General features: G+C 35.2%; 1 pseudogene; it reads right to left on the reverse strand.

The window, feature by feature from the left end:
* Window positions 1-890: 890 nt before the first annotated feature.
* On the reverse strand, window positions 891-21,754 carry LOC138313480 (cytochrome P450 3A5-like; annotated as a pseudogene).
* Between the last annotated feature and the right edge of the window lie 3,346 nt (window positions 21,755-25,100).

Below are 25,100 nucleotides of genomic sequence, written 5' to 3' on the forward strand. Positions count from 1 at the left end.
AATCATATGCCACATCCGGTGATGTTTTGTAAACCAAATGATGGTTTAACAACAATTCTCTTTTGCATTTCTATATATTTTTGTTGTTGTTGTTGTTGTTGTTTTAACTGATTGATAAGAGGTCAAATAATTGATTACGAATAATAATTTGTTGTTTGAAAACAATATTGCTGCGTCAAGCCAAATATGAAAAAAATGCTGAAAAATTACCATTTTTGAGCTTAAAATCGTATTTTCATTTCCTGCGTTCAAAACACTACATATATTGGATTATTTGGTCCTGACGTGTATTTGTTGTTCTATTCTAGTCATTTTGATACCTCGTTTGTCTATTTCAGTCGAAAAAAGTCAATGTTATGACTATTTTTCATTTCTCAGTGAAATTCGAGATGGTGGCCATCTTGATGACGTCATAATCGGAACTTATACGATGTAAACATTGGTTTTTGTTGTTTTTGTTGCTTAAACTGATTGATAAGTGGTCAAAAATCTTATTTGAAATAATAGTTTGCTGTTGGGAAACATTTTTGCTGCGTCAAGCCAAATATGAAAAATTTGCTGAAAAATCATCATTTTTGAGCTTGAAATCAGATTTTTTCATTTCCTGCGTAGAAATCACTACATATATTGGATGTTTTGGTCCTGATATGTGTTTGTTGTTCTAATGTGGTCATTTTGATACCTCATTTGTATACTTCGGTTGAAAAATATCAATGTTATGACTATTTTTCAATTTTTAGTCAAATTCGAGATGGCGGCCATCTTGATGACGTCATAACCGGAAGTTCATCCCAACTTATGCAATGTTAACATTTTGATTTGTGATCAGTGGGTCATAAGGGTTCAGAAAAATATTGGTTCGGAGGTTGGGGGGGGGGGTGCATGTGGGACCCTCCTAGCCCATGGCCTAGTAGTAGCGATAGTGCATTTAAATAATCGTCTTAAGAAACAATGTCTAAATATCTAAATTGTTTCGATGATTGACATGCACAACTTTTTCCATCGAACGATCCGACATAAATTAGGAATGTTCAAGCTCATTTTATTTCTTCCAACTTAAGCCACAGACACGTAGGTTTCAAGATTTCCTCATCCTCCATTTTTGGTGGTATCTACAACAGAGACAACCATAAAATGTTATTGCTTTAGAAGGTAATTATTTTTAAATCTTCATACTATTTCTGTTAAACATAATAAGAGATATATGATTATCTGTTTATCTGTTAGACAATAACCTGTTTATCGATAATATTAATTGTATGAATAAATTAGAAGTAAAATTAATTACATCGCTGAAAAACATTATTAATTAAGTGAATGAAAAATGACATACGTCAGTTTTACTGCCAACACTTATCCGGAAGTTGCGCACAAAGTCAGCAAGTGCCATCTTTGCCTCCAGTAAAGCCAGCCTCATACCAATACAATTCCGTGGACCGTGTCCAAATGGCATGTAATCCATGGGATCATATTTCGCCTTCTCAGTAGGTGCGAACCTTAAAGTGATAATAATAAAAATACATATCAAACAGACAGGTCTATATCTATGTTGTCAATATTAAATATTGTAAGAGTTAATATCTAAATGAAGACTATCGGCCGTATACGAGTTGAGTAAAGAAGACTACATAACAGTTTAGAAATTGAGGCGAGTAGGGTAAACAAAAATCCCCGTCCTATGCGATTATGCAAATTTTCTAATGAGATTGAGGATGAAACCCACTTCATTTTTAAATGATCCATAAACAGTACAGCGAAAACAATTTTCTTTAGTAGTCATAAAGATGTAATTAACCACCATCTAACAGATTTTGAAAAATTCTTACAACTCTTGTCTTCGAATGATATAAAACTTCTACAGGATTTAGGCCTCTTTGTTAAAAAGTCATTTGAACTGAGGAAAGCTGGCTTGATGAATGTTTAAGTTGTTGTTTCGATCTACAGTGTGTTATGTACCTGTATGTTTTGTTATCGATCCCTTGTGTGTGGATGTAAGGAAGCAATAAGGTTTAATTGAATATCATACTTACAAATGAGAACAAAACAATAAAAACAAATTATAGCAAAACGAAAATATACAAAACTCCTCCATATTCCGTATAAATGAAATTGATTCAATTTATCCAAGTTAATCTACTGCTACATTATTGCAATATCTATACCTACATATACAAAACTAAAACATATTTAGTATTAATAAGATATATTTCAAGTTTCACTTTTACCGTCTACAGATATGCTTTTGACATGAACATAAATGGAAAAGTCAATGACAAAAATTTGCATGCTAAAATTGTGTCTTAAGATATGCTAACATTTATTTTTAACAGTTCTCTTGTGTATACCATAGTGTTTAAATACGACATAGTTAATTCATCAGAAATAATAAATACAGCTTGTAAAACTATACATATCATTAATGGACCTTGGCTGAGGTACATATGGTGTTATAACGTCCTAGGAGTGACGTCACAATAGGAATTTCGACTCGGTGTTTGAAACAATGGAAACACCGAGTCAATATCTTAAATATCGCCCTCCACGTGAGAGTGTAATTAGCCAATGAGAATGATAGAAAATTGTAGGATGTCTAATACGCATGTATATATATGTAAAACATAAATCCTTTTACCCCTATAAAATATGCATGGCATCAACATCAAATAAAAGAAATAAATCAAAATAAATTAAATCTTCTATTGTTTTAGCAACTATAATAATGCACTGATGTCAATTTTTTAATGTCATCGGGATGTGAAAAAAGAGTCACACCAATGCTTTTAACTATTTTAAGACTATTTAGTAAACGAAATAAGCTTAATATACGATTCATTTGACTTTTCCGGGGAGTAGTGTTTCGCTTTTGTGATGTTACGATACCGTCGGTTTTCGCGCTTTTCTCGGACAAATTAATTATGAAGGATTACTAGTTCATGAACATTAATCTCTCTTCTAACTCCATATGACGTTACAATTTTCCAAGAAAATTTTCATCAAACACGTGGCCTGAAACGATAGCATTTGGACTATGTGCTAATCTTAAATAATATATACCTCTCTGGATTGAAGACGTCAGGCTTTTCCCAAACTTCTGGATCATGCTGCATTGCGTATACTGGCACAGAGACACTCATTCCGACTGGAATCGTAATGTCCTTTACCTTGGTGGTCTTAACGCACATTCTCTCAAATCTACAAATAATGTGTTATCTATATATTTTTCTGCAAAATCGTTCCGAATTTTATAATGTAAGATTTATTATCAATTACATTAATGCAATCTTAATTGAAAGCTCTAATCAAAATATGAATATGTTCATACAGACATGTTGCGACAAATACACGTTATGATTTTATAGATTATCTCTTATATAAAATCGTATTCAAAAATTAATTTCAAGGTGAAAAAAATTACACATAAAGTCGGGCACCCACCTCATTGCTGGCGGGTACATCCTTAGAGTCTCATTTATACACATATCCAGGTACTGTAGCTTCTGAGCGTTCTCGTAATCGATATTTTCCTTTAAAAGAAAATACATAATCAGCGTATATTCACACGATCAAAATTTATTATTTTTATTAATGAAAAATAAAGAAACTGTAGTGTATCCTATTCAAACACATGTAGACCATTTGGTTAATTATTTTTCAAAACTTTGTTTTTAGAATTTACGAGACTGTTTTATTCTTAATGACTTCTAAACTATGATTGCCGCTTCTTATTTGGCCTTTTAGAAAATGATGTAATCCAAAGTGCAACTAGCGATACGGAATTGGCCCTATGTATTTTATAACTTCAGACTAAGATGTATATAGCTAGCGTTACAATGGTGCCTTCTGTTTTCAAAAGCGGTTACATCAGTTGAACATATGCAATTATCACAGCTGTTTACCGCTCCGAGTTCCTTTTCGAGTTCCCGACGCAGTTTGTCCTGACAATCTGGATTGGTGGCGAGGTTGTACACAGTCATTGTAAGGGTGATGGACGTAGTTTCGTAACCGGCAGCGAAGAATAGTTCAGCATTCCCCAGGATTGATTCGAATGTTATTCCTAACATCAATAAATCAAATATGAACATACATTGTAAAAAAGTGGGAGAAGACGGTATGTAAATATTTTGAACGTAACGACATGGATGTTATGATGTTGATGAAGAAACACACTTTTTTCTTACTCATGTTACTTTATCACAACAAGTATGTAGATAACCTATCTCGGGTGATAGGGTAAACGATATTTGTAGAATGTATGTAATATAATATTATTTATCGCACCTCGGACAGAAATGTGCCCAAATGACTGGCGGAGAGCCGCCATGGTGTGACCTTCTAACACTTTATAGGGTCAGTAAATTTTATTATGGTGCAATATGGCGGCTGTCGCCTTCGCTTCAAAATTTTAACACATTCTCTTCCAGTAAATACATCATATTATTACCGTAAAAATCATCTAATACTTGGAGGGATTCGTACAAGTGAATCCTCACTCTACAATCAATTCATCGGCATGACTTTTGAGTGATTGTCTCAGCGAGAATGCAAAGATGATCAAGGAGATTGCTCTTTAAATGTTTGATGGATGTTTGTGTCACTTTTGTTTGTGATGCGTCGATGGTTTGTATCATTCGCCAGCATGATTCAAGTTTGATGTCAGATTATTGACAAAACAAAAAGGAAACACAGACCAAATGAAAAAAAAAATTATGGTCCTCGATGCGATAATTACGTTATATAGTCAGTTACTCACCCCCTATAAAGGCATAGAGAGTCATAAAGAAGTATAAGAGGCTCGAGTTACGCCCTTGCTCTCTATAAATCTCACTGACCCTATTTGCCTTTATAGACTATATAACTAATAATATACTGACATTTATAATTCTTATATTAGATACAATAATTATTATAAAATGTTTGCTTCGTGCTGTAAGTAATATAGAAATACATGGAAAATGGCTCGACTACTTCTTCCCGAAGAGATCGACGTCGGGGTGTTTTTACGTCACAATAGAAATATCGCCCGGTAGTGACATCACAAAAATAATGTTGACCCGGTAATTATAAAAATAGTAACATTCATCGAGTCAATATGCTTTCTAAAGATGGAAACATCGAGTCAAAATGTCGAATATCGACCTCCACAAAAGAGTATATTAACCAATGAAAATAGTGGAAAATTGGAGCTATCTAATATATGTGATATATATTATAAACATAAAGTAATTAAATCATATCAAGTGGACCCGATGGCAGCCTCTACATCTGGGTCTCGAGTTGGGAACCTATGAGAGGTAGTTGACACATGTCGGTGTTTTTTTTCTCTTGACTTCCTTTACCTCTTAAATCCTTAAATCCTTAAAAAAATACTGACTGGTTAATGAAAAAGTGACGATATAAGCTACAGATAAATATGTCTATAAAGATCATCCAATGGACCAGACAAAAAGAGTGTTTATAGCAAACTGATCTTTCTTTCTTCACAGCCCAAATTTTGTTGGAATTTACCTCTTGCAGACCTTGACAATGAAAGTGGACTTGTTATATAGATGGTCTTTATAAAGAGGTGACCACCAAGGAAGGTGTGGATGTACATCAATGTATTAGATATGCTCCAATTTTCAGACACTTTCATTGGCTGATACACTGTCACGTGGAGGGCGATATTTAGCATATCAACTTGATGTTTCCATTTTTAGAAAGCATACTGACTCGATGTTTCCGTTTTTTGGAAACACCGAATCAATATTTCCTATTGTGACATCACAACCGAGTCGATATTCCTATTAAATGTGTATCAAATATATATCAATTATGGACCTTTGTTGATGTCAATGTGGTGTTATATTGCCCTTGTAGAATTTCGATCTTGGGCTTCCCCCTCGGTCATTATTTATTCTACTCGGGTAATATAACACCACATTGACCTCAACAAGGGTCCATAATTGAAATATATTTGATACACATTCATCGTAATCATCGTAAATAGAATAAGATAATGTTTTGAGACGTATGGCACTAATAGAAATCACCTTTCTGTTTAGAATCCCAGTGATTGGCAGTGTCATTGGTATCCTCTGATTTATTTCCATCCTCCTTGGAGTCTATCATCAATTGGAGGAAATCCGAACGACTTGTCTGTAACGTTAGCAACAATTGATTGTTCAGAGTAAATTGGATATTAGTAAACAATCATTACCATATGAATAGGCCAAGACACGATGTGGAATCAGATTTTTGTTATCCCTAGTCATACAGAAACAAGTTAACAATATCATAAAAAAATAAACTCAGCATGTATCTATGGTATTAATCTTTCAAGCTTTATATATGGAATGGGTAACATAAGAGGGTGATTTGGTATCCTGCAAACAACATTCAGGATGTATGATCATGCATCATCCATCATTGTAACACACAGAATCTATTGTCATTTATCTATAATAAAAAAATCCAAATATACCGTTTTGTCTTTTCTCCTCTCCTCCAACAGCTGTGTGGTAAGTTTACGGAAGTAAACCATGCTTTCTTTGGGAAAAGCAGCAAAACCCATTTTCTTAAGCAGTGGTTTCAGTGCAGGAAAAAACACTGAAATCAACAACAAATGTCCAATATTAATATGGTTTCTTTGGTAAATAAAATCATATATTGACCTAATTCAAAATGCAAAATAATTTTGCTTGGATTTTATTATACACTGCATCAAAACCGTAAAATTGTCTAGTTTGAATGACTATATTTGTATTTTACATATATTAACAATACTTGAAGTAACGAATTCGACGCTGTAATACACCGGCCCGGGGAATTCCCAATCTATTTAAAGACAAATCACTCGAGCAATATGTTCAATTATTTATTTATAAATCGATTGGGCCACCGTTCGATACAATTGGTGGAAACCAGGCAAAAATATTCATTGCATAATCCAATTAAATTGCATGTTTCCAAAATTGCACCGAAATGTAGTTTAAATAGCTATCCCAGTAATAGATAATGTCTCCACATGTATTGTATTCGCGGCGAAAACGATAAAATAAAAGTTACAAATAAGGAGGACTACAGGAGATGAAATACGACAAAATAAAACTCTCAAATAAGGAGGGCCACAGGAGATGAGATAGCATCAAATAAAACTCACAAATAAGGAGGGCCAAAGGAGATGAGATAACATCAAATAAAAATTAAAAATAAGGAGGGTCACAGAAGATGAGATACGATAAAAAAAATACAAAAATAAGGAGGAACACAGGAGATGAGATAAGATAAAATAAAAGTCACAAATAAGGAGGACTACAGGAGATGAGATAAGATAAAATAAAACTCACAAATAAGGAGGGCCACAGAATATGAGATACAAAATAAAACTCGCAAATAATGAGGGCTACAGTAGATGAGATAAGATAAAATAAAACTCACAAATAAGAAGGTCTACAGGAGATAAGATACGACAAAATAAAAGTCATAAATAAGGAGAGCCACATGAGATCATATCAGATAAAATAAACTCACAAATAAGGAGGACTACAGGAGATGAGATACGACAAAATAAAACTCACAAATAAGGAGAGCCACAGGAGATCATATCAGATAAAATAAAACTCACAAATGAGGAGGACTACAGGAGATGAGATACGACAAAATAAAACTCACAAATAAGGAGGGCTACTGAAATTGAGATACGACAAAATGAAACTCACAAATTAGGAGGACTACAGGAGATAATATAAGAAAAAAATAACTCACAAATAAGGAGGGTCACAGGGGATGACGTAAAACCGAAGTCGAACATTTGTTTGGCATGTTTTACGAAGAGGTCATCGGGATTATTCTGCGAATCCACCTGGATACCGAAAGCCGTGGAGCTGATCACGTCCATAGTAAAACCTCCAAATAATCTGCAACGATATAATATCAGTGAATAAATAAAAGATTGAAACAATTAACTTGCCTTGTTTCACTTCCAACTTCATCAGTAATGCATGATTTAATCTTTCACATCGGTAGTGATAAATGGACATCAAAACTGGTTATCGGAAATCAGTGTCATAGCGAAAATTGAAAGTTGACATATATTGATAACGTTATCAAGCCATATTTCTTTCTATCACGATAATTTCATTCATTATTTATATTAAACAAACTTGAACTTGTATGGGCTACAGAATACGTTCTAGTGAAAAGCAATGACCTAAAATCTCAGTCAGAACAGTCTAATTATCTTAGAATTTTAATATCTTTAGAATTCGACTTCGCAACGGCGTCTCAATTACTAATCGATCTGAGACTTTAAATGAGACTTGTAGAATGATGAGTTTATATCTAATGAATGGAGTTAGCATTTTTTCAATGTAGCTTAATTCATTCAAATGTCGTAATGACATGCTCTATAATTTGTAGAATTGATGTTGTAAATATTCTATACATGTGAAAACATCTTGAGGAAACAAAAGAGTGATGCTGCATAGTTTGCAAATGTCAATGGTATACATGGATGTTACTAACCGGTCGTCGCCAGGCGGTATATAACCAGGTCTCGTGCTTATACACGCACGTTTATGTATTCGATGTCGTACCATACACAATGCAAAATGCAATGTCACGTAATGTTTAATAAATAATTGAGTCACAGACAAATCATGTCAGCGCTATCAACATACACACTATCATTTAATGGTATTATACAAAGACCAATTTACAATGCCATGAACACCCTTCAGTGAATGTTTTTACCTTCTCATTTCTACTTGGCCATCCTCCCCATTCTTCATTACCTTCTTGGCTGTGTTCACCAATACGTCACATGCTTGTTGGACAAGTGGCACCATCTTTATATATAATATAATGACATTTTAAAAAGATATTGCTTGAGAAGAAACATTTGACAATACAGTGTATCATGTTCAGAATATTTTAATTTCATATCTAATCTATCATAAAAGGCCAAGCTACCGGTCACATAGCCTTTGCTATGAAGTGGATATAACGTCAGTGATAGTAACCACTGGGTCATCAAGGATGGCCTAGACATAGATATTTAAGTCAAAGATTGCTTCGTTTGCTACGACAACGAGATTCACTTTACATAAATTGAAATGTAGGCAGAATGGTCGTTAACTTGATATGGATAAATAGCGATGCTTAAACACGATATAAGGTATACGAGTGGAGAATTTTATCGAAGTTGATACGTTTGTTCTTACCTCAAGTTTGTTTATGTCAAAGCATGTTATTGTAGGCTGGACCGTGCTTTAGTGTAGTGAACATACATTCTAGTGTGCATACAGGTTCTCGATCATATCTGACTAAGTAACATTTATCAATTTTTAAAATATGTGAAAAAAGAGAGTTCAGTATAACATCTTAACTTTTAATTAGAACCTTCGCTGTTGGGATTACCTGTTATATTTGACAGCACCTAAATTTGAACTAAATAGCCCATTCCTACATCACGGATGAGTTGTGTCCCCTTTTCTGTATATCAGTCTATATTGGATGTCAGACTTACCAATGCTAAGTACATATAGTCCAATACATATCACGACAGTGATAATAAGTGAGAATGGTGCCAAAGAGAGTACATACCTACCTTTCGTAATTTGCCAGATGAGAATGTTGGTGTAATAATGCTTCTGTCGTGTTTCCATTGGTTACCTTTGGTACACATGAGGCTATGATCCAAATCTCCATTGAAACCGTCAATCATCTACAAAACGTAAAACAATAGCACACATCACAGTGAACCCAGCATAGATTGTATACAAGTATTAGCTTCCCAAAAAGCTAAGAAGGCTACCACACAGCATTATTTATTAGGAAGCAATAATAGGAAAGCTTGTTCTGTTCACAGTTAGATGTCATAGTTCTTATAACAATTCATTTTTGAAGAATGATAATTTAAATGTTTTCATAGTCAATGTAAATGATAATCAACTTCATGATATTAATGAAGGGGCAACTAGGCTACCTTTCAGAAACCAAAACAATAAAGTCTCTTTAAAACAATTGTAGTATAATAAAATTGATAACGATGGCCAAAGATGAGGTTACAACACCAAACAAGTTGACGTTTTGCCGTCTGGCGCAGTGATAGTCAACTAACGCGTTATAATTAAGACGACGCCGGGAAACATAATACGACCTGCGTTATGAAATTTTTTGATAAGGTTGTTCAGAAGGTGTAGTGGGCTTTTTCCTAATGCTAACAAGTTTTCCGTCTAATGTACACTGTACTGATAACATGTACATGTACTTGGACAAGTTGGTAAAATACATAATATACGCATAGAAACAAACATGACATTTCGGTTAAAACTGTACTTTACTTTAGCGCATACAGTTCCACAAATATCCCCTAAGTAGAAAATTTTGTTCCAGCATCTCCGGATAGTTTTTACAAATAGGGACCAATATACATGTCTCATCAGATGTCTCACATAGAACTTTCAGTTACCCCAGGGGCGGATGTAACGACGGTGATAGTAACTCTTGAATTATCGAGGATAATGATTATATTGACAAATGTAAAGGTACATGGTAACAGGTATGTTTAACATAGATGCTCTATGGCATCTGATGATAGCTTTTATAATCGGTCGCTTTGCCTGCCATGTTTTTGGGATTTCACGTGGTTATAAATAATCTGTTCACTTTGATTGACTGGCCAACATGATTTACGTGTGTTTATAGGTTACTTGTTGTTGAAGATTATATGCAAATTATCATTAGATAAACCCAGATAAGTCCGAATGTTTTTTATCTGGTTGTCGGACATTATTCTCAGAAATCACACTAGGCGACGCTACACGTACTGAATATGGTAAGTCTACAGTGGTTCCAAAATGTTCGGTGATTCGAAAAGTTTTGTCGGGAGCGCGTGGAGCATCTATACATAGCCTAACTAGTATTGTTAGCTTGATGAGCATGACTGTATTGAAGTATTATACAAACCAGCCTATCCGAGAAGTTATTAAACTGTTTTCACCAGGATTTCTCTCAACATCTCTTTGTCAGCTACGATAAGATTCGAGGAAATCATTTCAAAATGTCTACAAAATAAAACGAGAGATCATTTAACTTTAGAATAATAATTGAAATTATGATTGATTTCTTTGATACAATTTTATGTTATGTCATGTGCGATACCAGAATGTTTTGCTTTGTTTAGTATTTTAACGTAATTTTGTTTAAAGATGCTCCACCGCCGACAGAGCATAAATGATATTCATCATTTGAACAATAATTGGCATTTAATCGTGTATATATACGCCTAATTAGCACAAAAAATAACATAAAATAATTTAGTTCGCCTTTGGTGCATGCATGCGCAATCATTACTTCATTCCATATAGGATATAGTGCCACGGAATTTTTTCGGGATGCAATTAATTATTTTTCATATTTTTAACTTGAAGTAAAATAAGAAGCTCAAACTTTTCAATGGTGGTAATGGTGTAAAGTAAGTAACTTTTGTAACTGAAGAAAAATACTAAATCGTCTGCTCCTGTTTTTGATAGTGAAAAAATACCATTTGTCAGCGGTGGAGCATTAATGTATTGGATACATGATTACAAATGATCCATCTTAGTAACAAATGACATTTTTATTAGAACTAAATAACATACCCAAATACTTTGCCATATCTTTTAATTGCCTCTGTGTCGAAGGCACGGACACCCTAAAAAAGACAAAGGGAAAATGGCATTAATTACAATTACAAAAAAATGTATAATTAATTGAATAGATATTATCTAATATATATACATATATTTTTATTTGACAAGTTGTTTTATTTCGTAACTTCTTTACAGCTCTCTAAAGGCTCTCTTGCCCTCATTAATTCAAACAATACATACAATTAACAATGTCAACATTAAGTAAACATATACACACAAAGTCGCATTCATTGACTATTGAAATCTTCGACTCGTACCACGAGAGAAATTCATATAAACAGAGACAAAAATGAGCAAAAATCGTCTTCATGTAGAATATGGAGACAGATTCATGAAGACACTGCTTCTTACTCACAGGGACCTGGCACAAGTTTCTAACCAATAGTATTATGCAAATACTGTTGGTTAGAACTCCATATTTTTTTCAAAACCCACATTTGAAAATGTATCAAATTTAATCATTTAACCGAAAGTGAAACGTAATTAATATTTAACGTCAAATTTATCAGGAAAATCAATACATTACCCTAGGCAGTATATGATACAAAAACGTTACGAATTATTGTAAGGAAGTAGACGGCTTATTAGCATACGTTCTCACCTTTCTCATGGCAAACAAGTTGCCAATTATAGGCAAAGGTGTTGGTCCCGGGATGCCCATCCGTCTGAATGTAAGGAAGTCCCGACTCATCAAACTACAATAAGTATAATGTATGGTTATTCATTCCACGAACATAAGTACTCACGGACAGGTCATGTTATACAGTGTATATATGATACATGCTAATTACTATTCAACTGGATCGCATTACATAGGACTATTAGAACCAAGCATAAAGTTGAATCTATGTAAGGACCGCTTTTATAGTTTTTGCTAATGTGCAGGATTATATCGTTTGCTAAAGAGAACACATTTCATGATTGATTCCTTAAATATTATAATTGTAACATCTTTCTTAACTTTCCCTTAGGTTCTCTAAAACACTCATTATTCAGTTAAGAATGGTTGACGGTCGCGTTGGGTGTGCTGTTCGGTGTCTTGGTAGTAATAAGTGAGATAACGTTTTACAATGAACAAGAATGTCCACTAGTACAGGGAGGTACATTGCGAACATAACAGTCATTGAATGACCTGATCAGTCGTCTATCTGTGGAACATATTAACGAACCGTGACGGTTTCTTTATCTAACGGATACGTATGTATGTGTTATATTCAAATAAAAGTCTGGTAAACAGACAAACTTATTTGGCTTGTTGTTACATGCAAGGTAACACACAAAAATCAGTAATAAGGCTATCGGACAAAGTTGAGTATTGTGAGCGTTTTTTGATACTTTATGATACTGTAAATAATCATCTGGTATTAAACCGGTTCATATTACGATATAGGCTAGGCTAGGTAGTAAATACCTTTTTTTCATGTTAAAAACGCATACCAATAATAATAACTTAATTAATGAGACAGACATATGAACATTATAATATTCAAACAGGCTATAGTCAATTACCATAGTCCATAGGTTATACCTGTATCTTTTTTCGACATCAAGTTGCATTCAGATAACGATCTTGTAGGAGTATAAATAATTTAATATCGTTTTGTTTTGTGTATACGTTCATCTTAATAAAGGTGCAGACTGCGTTGCAAAATTGTCAATCTATTTTGTCTAAACGATTGGAATTACTCCCAAGCGACATAATTACTGTTTCAATATAAACGACATATTGTTTATATTGCAAATTAATTTCTAGTGCCTTTATATTCTATTCTCAGGTTTAAGCTAGGGACTACGGCCTTAGATATATATTGATCGATTGACCGGTCATAAACGGAAATTTAGGACGTTGTAAATAGAAAGTTGGACTACCACCTCTGGACCCTAGGAACGTAATTTATTGGGTCTAAATTTGACATGTGACCGCTTCCTTGCCAATTTTAACGTGCGACTACGTACGTGGGATACGTAAATAACCAGCACAGGTAGCATCAAATTAAACAATCGTCATTGTACTGTATCGTTACATATGACTTTCACAAACATGTACAGTTGTATCAAGTAATGTAAAATCGATTTTATTTCGTCGATTTGCATTAAGCAGCTATCTATACAGACGCACATATGTATGTAACGAAGCTGCGGTGCGCTTCGTTGCTATATTTTCCGAAAATTATATTAACCAAGACTTTGGCGGGAATTTTCTGGGCACGAGATCTCGGGACTGCGCCGAGACATTCAGTTTTCTACCGGGCCTTGAGAGGTGAGGGTTGTGTTTTTGAATCCTAAGTAATTTCTATATATTTGTCGCCCATCCTTTCCCTAATTTGCTGTTATCGTACAGTATGGAAATGCATTAACATTACTGTGTGTGTATTTTTCGCTGTCAGTCGATATTTTTGCTATATTTTTGAGTTTGAAATACTTGTGAAATTGTGCAATGTCGGACTTGGCATGTCTCGCTTTTAGACGGGTTTCGATAGTAATTAAACAGTGAGGAAATCTGACTGCATTTTCCGCGTTCATAGTGAAATAAAGGTATGTTAATATATTATTTCGTGTCTGAAGTTGTGTTTTCCGTATCGAAAATTTATTTAAGAATATATTAGTATTAAATATATACATATTTATCCATGTTTGACGGAATACCGGCGACTTTTGTAGAGGCAGGTGTACCTCTTCCAAGCGAGCCGTTGGTTCCCTTGTCCTTTTATGTAGTATAGTATATAGGCCTATAGTACACATGTATACACAACCGACTTTCTCACAACCTACGTTACAAGTCCCTGTGATCAAATACATACAAGCAAGGTGAGTTTTCGCTACAATTTAAACATAACTGTTTTTCCTAAAAAAATCTACCATACGCATGTTATAGATATGATAAAAAAACCCATATCTGATTGCTATGATAGCATTGCACTGGAATACAATGAAACCTGTCTAATCCGACACCACGTGGGTGTTTGGTCAGATTATTCAGGGTGTAGGAAAGTCAGATACTGTTGTATGCTATTGTTGCTATTGTTGAATACGGAACAGTTACAGATAGGATAGGGAAAGCAGGTGTCAGATTAGACAGGTTTCGCTCTTAAGTATATTATGTTTAACCATAATCATCAGATTATATGTTATAAGGGTTGTGAGATATCTGATCTAAAAGACTGCATATTATCCCACCTCAGTCAAGAATCTAGAGTTCCTATTCCTCGTCAATTACAAGTTTTAAAAAGATGTAACAAATAATAATGCAAGAATCTAATTATGTTTTTTTTTTTTATTTTCAGAACAGTAACAGCTAGGAAGGGGAAGTAATAATTTCGATGGAGGAGTGAACTTAAATGTAAAATTTTGGATAGTCAAATAAACATGTTTAGTTTTCCATACAGCAGCGTTTTTTTTTCCTTTGTTCAAAATAGACTGTCCATTATTTTGGGGAATAATGGACAGGGGCCCTATAATAATGGACAGTGAGTTACATAATGGACTCCTAGGTGTCCATTATGTAATATAATGATCATATACAACAAAGGAAACTTTACTAGCTGGGTTTTAAATATTAATAAACTGTAAAATGAATTTGATGTTGTCCATTGTCCATACTCACTAGTACCTTTGAATATTGTAGCGAGACATAGAAATCTGCAAGCTAACGCGGCAGTCGAACCCAGAGCAAAACAAAATAATCTACGCTAATGACTACGGTCGTAGCAAAACAAGTCGTTACAATTTGGCGCCCAACGTGGGGCCCTAATTAACTAATCAATTGAATATTTGATTGTTGACTTACTTACTCGTTTATCTACTACGCGGGGTGACGAGTCCCAGTGGTTGTGAAATTTATACAGGTGAACTGTTTACGTTTCGGTTCACAGGGGGCCAACTCAATGAAAATGGATGTTGTCATACATTTTTTGTCTTTGGAGGATGGACTGATGAGTATATATGACAGTCATATGATTTTTTTTCGAAAAATACGAGATTTGAAAATTATTAAAAAATCTGGATATTTACTATAAAACAGAGAAAGGGACCACAGTCGCCATATTGGATTTTTTACCCCCACCTCGATTAAAGTTAATTTTTTCACAAAAGTATACCTTTTTTCCTAGAGTCATAATCACGCATCAGTCCTCCGATAATCCATAATCACACACAAACCATGCAAAAGCATATAAACGATGTCTATATAGTCAAACGCAATATTTGAATCCAAAATTACCGGCGCTTTCTGACTTGTGACATCGAAAGCAACGTCCTAGTGAAGAGCGATTAGAGTGACTTCCCCTGCAGTGTAATTCAATCGGTTTAATCAGAGATATTCCAATAGGTTTGTTTTCGCGGAAAATTTGAATATTAAAACGGTATGCTATTGTGAAAAAATTAACTTTAATCGAGGTGGGGGTAAAAAATCCAATATGGCGACTGTCGTCCCTTTCTCTGTTTTATAGTAAATATCCCGATTTTTTAATAATTTTTCAAATCTCGTATTTTTCGAAAAAAAAATCATATGACTGTCATATATACTCATCAGTCCATCCTCCAAATACAAAAAAACGTATGACAACATCCATTTCCATTGAGTTGGCCCCCTGTGGTGTAACAGGGTACAGGGGAAGGATGGGCGACAGTATTACTGGGGAGGCCGCTCATGGGTAAAAGGGACTAAGTAGGATTTATTGTAGTAACTGATATGGGGTTAGAGTGAGTTAAATTCCGAAACTGATAAGGCCAGTACTGAAAATACAAACTTGTAATTTGGATATTTGAGGAGTTGTTGTTATTTAATAGTATTGATATTACAAGCTGATATATAGGACTAACATTTGTTGTTCATTTTTTTTTTCATGTTTGCTGTATACTGGTGCCCCCTGACCTGGGGGAGGAACCAAGGAAGAGGACCCAGGCCCCTGTGTCATTGCTGGTGCCACAACGTCAAAGCGGTTTGGGGAAAACTCATGGGGCCCTGCCTGGACCCAGACACCCTTATTGATATTCCGGTGCAAGTGCAAAGTGAGATATAAAGTGCCGAGGAACTTTTGTATGATAAGTATCGGGACATTGGGGTGTTGTAGGGCTCAGCAACGTTAACCCCCTGTGCTTGATTCCGGAGAATTTCAGTGTAACACAAGGAGAACATTATAGTTTGGGCCCGATCGGGCAGGGTAATTACCCCGAACCGCGCAGCACAGGGGTCTGGAGGACACAGTGTCGACCCCTGAATATCCCTTCCCCCAGGAGGCATCAGAACTATTGGATAATGTGCATAGTGAACATTCAAATTTCAATGTATTGATAGGTATTCCTGAAATGTTCATATCTGTTTTATATTTTTTCGTTTCGTTATTGTAGATATAGCTATAGTCATGTAGTGTTGGGGGGGGGGGGGCTGTTGGTAATATTGTCTATATAATGGGAGGTTATTATGTAGATGAACTGGTGGTATGTAATGTTAAGTGTAATAGGTGGGGGCGACCAGGGGCATGTTGATAGGACTGTAGGTATAATTGTAGTTAGTTAGGGAGAAGATCCAGGTGGTTGGGGGTGTCTCTGGTGGTAAGAGTTGAAATAACCAACACCTCGAGGTAACCCTAACAAGGACTGCTCCTATTCAAAATTGTTGGGGAGAGTATTTTTGGCTGTTAGGTATTCTGGCCACTGTGGGGACTATGGTTCTGGTGGTTAGAGTTGATACGACCAACACTGGGGTCTTGTACTCACGTGGTCAGACTTAATTAGTTTGGGAGGGAGCTATACTAGGTAACGGGAAAAGTCTCTGGTCGACCCCAAATTTTCATTCGAGTCGGCTTAAGTAAAATCATAAGAGTGGCTTCCCCAGTCTTGTAGGATCGTTTAGGGCTCGATTGAAAACTTTGTTTTTGTTAATTGTATGTTTTTGTATTTGTGTATTTTTTTCCCCATAATGTCATTTTTTCCTTTTGTTCTAAAAATCGTGTAAAAAGGAGGTGGTGTCCAAGGCAGAAAAAAAATTATCTAAGGGTACTTTTCTGATTTTGGAATTGTCTAAAAGTATCAAGGAAATTTAACTTGGTTAAAAGACTCTTGGGACATTGTTCTGGTTTTTTTTATAAATGCTGGAATCTTGTGAAACCCACAAGGTTAATGACAGCAAGGGATTATTACGTTTATGTATAATCTTAAAGTTTTCGTGTACGGAGTTCCGGGACATGGAGCTTAAAGCTTAAAGCCATTTTTGTTTTACATTCCGACGACTCGCCGACCCCTATATAAAGCGCGTGAATCGACACACGTGCGCTCATTCATGTACCTATACACCTAGCGTTCCACAGTATATATCACCTACAATTAGGTAAACAAAACCCTCACCTGTAAAACTATATGGGACCTTTTTTTAGCAATTAACATGTCAACTCCTCTACGTTGTCATTTAGATGTTTCTCAAAATAAAATTCCAACGCAAGTGAATAGAAATCCAAACAATAATCCGTCCACATATCTCCACGTATGTCATCGTACCCGATGCACTCAACTGACCGTACAACTATCAAGGACACACACGTGTCGATGTACATGTACGTGTAAAACTTGGTGTATATTGAAGTGTTTTATTAGTTCGTATTGGACATATGTTGGGATATAGCTGACAACACATTCATCTATTACTTCAATGAAATATTGGCAGGTTAGTGCAATGTTTATTTTCAATTTGACATTGTTATTTCCAACATCGGGGCATGTGTATCTGAGACAAGACATGTTTAGAATGACACACGTGTGTCAAGTGTCCCGTGCTTTATATAGGGGGTTGGCCAGTGAAGGTTACTAAGCAGAGCAAAAGAAAAATGGCTGCCACTTCCTTAGATACCACACTGTCATAACTAGGGGATGTCTCAGAAACAATTTTTGAAAAAAATGTTTCGTTAATAATTTTTTTTTTAAATTTCAAATGCATGTTTTTAACTTGCATTGTCAGCTTTAAACTTTTTCTGCCTTGAAAAATTATTCAACTCTCTAAGTTATATTTGGTGGTGTCTAACTTTGAACAGCGGAATGTGTAACGCGTGCAAATATATATGTTAGGGGTAAAATCAATATTGCTGATTGATGTCCATTTCACAATAAACAATTATTATGGTCTCACCATTGTAATACTCGACAACATCTTCTAATATACATTTATTGCAAAAGTAAGCAAGAGTGCCTGTTACAATTCTTTTAGCACCCATTTCTGCGCTGAAATTCTCCTGTCTGCTCCGAGGTCACTTGGCATTGTACATACGTCAGGTGGTAGTACAATATATATATACGAGGCATCTGCAGTTGATTGCTAGGGCGGTAAAACAAGTATACAAAGAGAAAGAAATACAAAAGAAAAGGAATGAAAAACAACCATGCCCTAAGCTATATATATAATCACTACTAAGCAGATGTGATTGAGTTACTCGTAGAGAAAATAAGTGATATTACAGGTGAGCTGAGTATTGAATTTTGCTAGCCACCAGCTACTACCTATACCAAGGGCACGTAACTCATGTGACTCTCTGAGCTGTCTGGGGGTTTCATAGCTTGTCTCTGATAATACTACATTTAATACAACAGGTTTGTTTATAGTGGATGTTTTCGTGTTCATACCAGTGGTGTTACAGAATGAAGATGTTATAATTAGATATCTGGGAAAAAAACCCAAAAACCATAAGAGAAATGAAAGATAAGGAAATATTACTGGTGTAATTTGGTTGCAAATGAAAATTCGTAGATTTGCACAGGATTCCTTGATGAAATATAATGCTTTCGCTGTTTTAACCTTTGACGCACTGGCATTGTGGTTATTTAGCAAAAATATTAATATTGAACATTTAAGGGATAATTAATCGGTGATACTTGTACAGGCTCTATACTTGTGATGTGATTTAATTGTGTACTGGCATTGGGATGATTGTAAATTTTTTTAATTCCCAATTCCACTTCAGGATAATTGTTATATAGAGAGTCCACCTCCTTTGTTTTTGGTACCTTGTTGTACAATTGTTTTGTTTTTTTGTTTTTGTTGTTGTTATGATTGTGATTTTGGCCAGTGAGGGATAATTTAAAGATAATGACATGTTTTATCTTCTGTTTAGAATGGCCGCGGTATGTTGATGCATTTCCGTCCTCTGTAATTGTAGGAAGTTCTCACATTTTTTTTCTCTTGCAGTAGGTTGTTAGTGGCTGCGGGTCGCATCCTGTCTAGGTGGTTGGGGGACAATATACAAACTTGGTGGGTTTTTTTTTCTTTTTTAGCTGACGTTTCCTTATTAAGGCATGTTTGTCTTTGTGCAAAATTTTGGATTTTGTTTTTTTTTTTTTTCTTGGATTACCTCCCTTTATTAAGAGATGTTTGATTTTGTGAACTTAAGGTTTTTCTTTCCTTAAATTACCTCCCCTTGATAGGTTCTTTAAAATTTAGTTTGGTTTTTTCCATTCTATTTTTATTCTAGTTCGAGTTCGTGAACAGGATAGATAGGTTCTTTAAAATTTAGTTTGGTTTTTTCCATTCTATTTTTATTCTAGTTCGAGTTCGTGAACAGGATAGATAGGTTCTTTAAAATTTAGTTTGGTTTTTTCCATTCTATTTTTATTCTAGTTCGAGTTCGTGAACTGGATACTTCCAAATTCGAAATTTGTGCATCTTGCTTTTGGCTTTAAATGTTTCAACTTTTGTTAGGAACTTTTTGGTTTATTTTTTTTCCAAATTATCTCCCTTGGATCAGTTTTACGGCTACGGGTCGCAGCCTGTCTAGGTGGTTGGGGGGTATGTAACGAAGCTGCGGTGCGCTTCGTTGCTATATTTTCCGGAAATTATATTAACCGAGACTTTGGCGGGAATTTGCTGTGCACGAGATCTCGGGACTGCGCCGAGGCTTTCAGTTTTCTACCGGGCCTTGAGAGGTGAGGGTTGTGTTTTTGAATCCTATGTAATTTTTATATATTTGTCGCCCATCCTTTCCCTAATTTGCTGTTATCGTATAGTATGGAAATGCATTAACATTACTGTGTGTGTATTTTTCGCTGTCAGTCGATATTTTTTCTATATTTTTGAGTTTGAAATACTTGTGAAATTGTGCGATGTCGGACTTGGCATGTCTCGCTTTTAGACGGGTTTCGATAGTAATTAAAAGTCTTCACTCTTGTGTTGAGAGCCGTTGGTAGGCAAAAGAGTGGGAGCCTCCTGTGTTGAGTTTCGGGGTTAACCGTTAAGGAGATATTTTGAGAATCTTCGCTGGAGAACGGTGTTTGTGAAATTGGAGGTTAAACTATCGATAATCGGCCCGGTGTGTAGCGCCACGTGCTTGGTCTTTCATTGATGGGTAGGAGTTAATTCTGATAGCGAAAACGTGAGAATATTAGCAGCAAAACTGTCCATTACACACTACTTCCCACTGAGCCACGCGGGTATTAATTTCTTGTTGTCGCCTTTACACATGTTAAATATTAAAAAACTGTAAAATGAATTTGATGTCGTCCATTGTCCATACTCACTAGTACCTTTGAATATTGTAGCGAGACATAGGAATCTGCAAGCTAACGCGGCAGTCGAACCCAGAGCAAAACAAATTAATTGTATCATTCTTACTCTGTGCTAATGACTACGGTCGTAGCAAAACAAGTCGTTACATGTACATGTATACGTGTACTGTATATGTGTAAGTTATCTCATCTTTTGATCAAATGTTACTGTTATCATTTACTTACATTGTATAGGATAACATCGCCAGTAGCACGAGGAGAACCCACAAGGGGATGTCAAATCCCATCACGTCCATCTTGTCTAGATCTAGGTAGGTACGGGTCTACTATATGTGTATCCCGAGTTTGTCTCCGGTCGGGAATTTATGCACTATGTACGCAAACAATCAGAACAATGAGCGGTCTAGTTACTGACCCCTTCTCCACACATAGTGAAAGCTGTCCATATCCAGTCGTATTTACAATTGTGATTAAACTTTCAAGGGAGCGACTCAAGACCAGTGTTCGTAGCTTCAACATGGCTGTAAATAACACTGTGTTGTTATGTTTACACTAGTCACCTGACTAGGAGAAACATCAGCTATTTTAGATTGAAAGCGGTTCTTTTGTTCAAGTGAAATAAATCCACGTGGTATATGACGTAATACGTAAACAAAGGGTAGTGATTGTAAAATGGCCTGATTTCAAGATGTCATTTACATATGACTAAATGTGAAGGATGTCCTAAAGAGATTGAGTCGTAGTTTATATTGATTTGTGTATATACGATATATGCCTTTTCACCCGTGAGCAACACACACCAAATTCAACAGATAGAAAAAACACAACGTAGAGCAGCAAGATATGTTCACAACAAATATCACGACACCAGTTCAGTTACAAACATGATACATCAACTCAACTGTCCAACATTACAGACACGACGGCTACACACAAGATTGATACTTTTCTACAAAATAATACACAATATAGTTGCCGTCGAATACCAGACCATACTCATACCAGTAGACCACAGAACCAGACACTCCAATCCACACTGCTTCAGACAAATCTCTGCTACAAATGACACATACAAATTTTCATTTTTCCCACAAACAATAACACAATGGAATCTCCTCCCTGTAGCAGCAGTACAATGCACTACACTCGAGGACTTCAAGGCGCATATTTCCAACGTAGCCCTTGAAGCCCTCACACCTTAGTTCTGCACACACCTTTTATCTATATACTAAAAAAAATCAAATCACAAAATCTAATCCTTTCACACCCTTGCACCCCTACAGGTCCCCCCGGGACATAATCGTCATACTTTGACGGCGTCCCGTAAATAGAAGAAGAAGAAGAAAGCATTACAAAAATGTGAAGGTATAACACATAACTCACCACCAGTCTTTAAAATACATTACAAATGTACTTGTCTTTGTCTAATTCAGGGCAAACTTAGCTAAACAAATCTTATCAACAACTTAATTAGGTTATGATGACCAGTTTAGGTAAACACTGTTTACATCAGTATTGTGCAGACATCAGTATTGTGCAGACATGGTCAAGACTTGCTCTTCACTTCCTCTGTTGGAACACGTCTAGCACACGGAAAACTGTGAATATTACAAACACTTATTTAAAATGTACAATGCAATACTATTAATATTTAAATAACATCATGTATTTTATTAAACTTGTACTTCATTATCTAGAGTTAACTGAGGTTTTTCCCCCACCCTTTGTGGCGTTATTAATGACTACATGAAAAAGCATGTATTATCTTATGTCTTTAGTATTTCTCTTATTTTGAAATCAAAATGCGCAAACATTCAACATTAATAGTTAGTTTATCGTACCGATTTAACTATAGACAGTATAGAGTACAATATATTCATCGAGTGATATAATGCGCAATGTTGTGGTATATATATATATATATATATAACCTCAATTCTGGACAGAATCCCCACATGCCTATGACATAGTCCGGATGGCCGGCTATGGTACTAGATCTAGAGTTTCCCTACCTCATTTAATGTGGGCGTCATATCAAATTTTTACTATCCATTTGTAATCAATGAATTCAGTCTAGTGACTGTTTTCCATTGACAAGTGTATTATATATAATCGTAAATAATTTCATGAGATTTTATGGAACATGTGCATGAACACTAAAAAACTGAGAATGTTCCAAACAATTATTGAACATCTACCATGCAATGCTACTAATATGTAACTAAACTTTTTACTAAATAGGGATTGGGTTTCGTTTTTATGTTAACCATGCTTGTATGGAGCAATTCCTCTAAGAATATATTCTATGGGGCGCGTTAGCGTAGCGCCCCATAGAATATATTCTTAGAGGAATTGCTCCATACAAGCATGGTTAACATAAAAACGAAATCCAATCCCTATATTTACACTCACACGACTTTTTATTTATATTTTATGCAATAAAATCGTCATTTGAAAGTGACGTAATTATTCAATAAAAGTCGGTCAAAAGTGGGAGGAGCTTACTCAATTGAACAGCGAATGATGACGCTTCACGTAAGGTAGAATTATTCATCCGCGACGACAAAAAAGTTCAATATTTTAGTGTGAAATAAACATGACAAACAAAGTAAATTTCAGAGATAATTTTATTTAATCAGATCAGAACTTTAAATATATATTCAATTTTGCTAAAAGTTAATATATAGCGTAATAACATAAAGAATTTGTACACGGCCACATGTGTGAACTCGGTGACCGTTATTGTGCAGCGAGGCGAAGCTGACGCACGCTTACACACTGGGAGTTTGCCGAAGTTGTCGAACACCGATTTTCAAGTAGCTCAATGTGTTTGAATTGTCGTCTGACTTGACGGTTTTACATCCTTGGGAGCCATGTGATTATATAATCTACGCTTAGATCCATATTACCATCGATAGATGAAACAAATTCACTTGTGTTCGATGGATACAATGTATTTGTGGTGACGCGGAATTGTCAACACGTGGATTATTAGCGGTGCATGTTTTATAATACACATGATTAAATACTCAAAGAACAAAGACAAGAGGATATGTTTATAACTGACCTCTATCAGAGGGTCTCACAACCCCGTCTACCCCAAAGACTCGATCGTAGGACGAACATAGGCACAGAGGTAATGTTTACATTTGACACCCATCATTTTTAACAAAAATGAAAGCACGTCGCACCGGTCGGGATATTTTTTCCGTTTCTTTATACAATTGTTAATTTAAAAATTGTTTGAATCATATATAAAATATAAAACATGTATATATTGTTTACATTTTTTCCAAAATTCTATGAAAAACAACAATATTACGTAATGTTGCGTCAAAATGTAAACAAAGCCATGTGTTTCTTTTTTTTTTAAAAAGTAGTAGCCTTTTACGTTGCACAGAGTATTTCCTTACGCAAGTTTCAAAGTTCAATGTTACCATGCAGTTATGGTAAACAAAAATCGGCTAGTATTAGCGTATAGTGACCAAGCCTAGCAAGTGTAAATATAGTTTATTTATGACTGCATGAGTACATGAATTAGGTACTTGTGTCCTTAAGTATTTAGTTTCTCTTATTAGTTGAAATACATAAACAATTGCGTGGAATGACTTGAGGAGATACACGTTACATAGAATCATATATCAGTAATATTATGTATTACTAGACACTCGTAACCGATTTAACCGATAATGTACAGTAAATCAGTAAATAATTGTAATATCTTAACAATACATTAATTGCGTGATATACAGTAATGTATTATCAAACACCAGTTGTTACACTCAGTAAATGATGTTATATAATATATCATAAATATGTATTTCTGATCACAGTCGACATTAATCCTGTAAATGTATTGTATTTCTAACATCTCAAACACTGAGCTTTTACCGATGATGTGAGCATTATATCAGTAAATGATGTATTTCTGACACAGGTTAC

The sequence above is a fragment of the Argopecten irradians genome, unplaced genomic scaffold, assembly GCF_041381155.1.
Source record: "Argopecten irradians isolate NY unplaced genomic scaffold, Ai_NY scaffold_0704, whole genome shotgun sequence".
Lineage (NCBI taxonomy): Eukaryota > Metazoa > Mollusca > Bivalvia > Pectinida > Pectinidae > Argopecten > Argopecten irradians.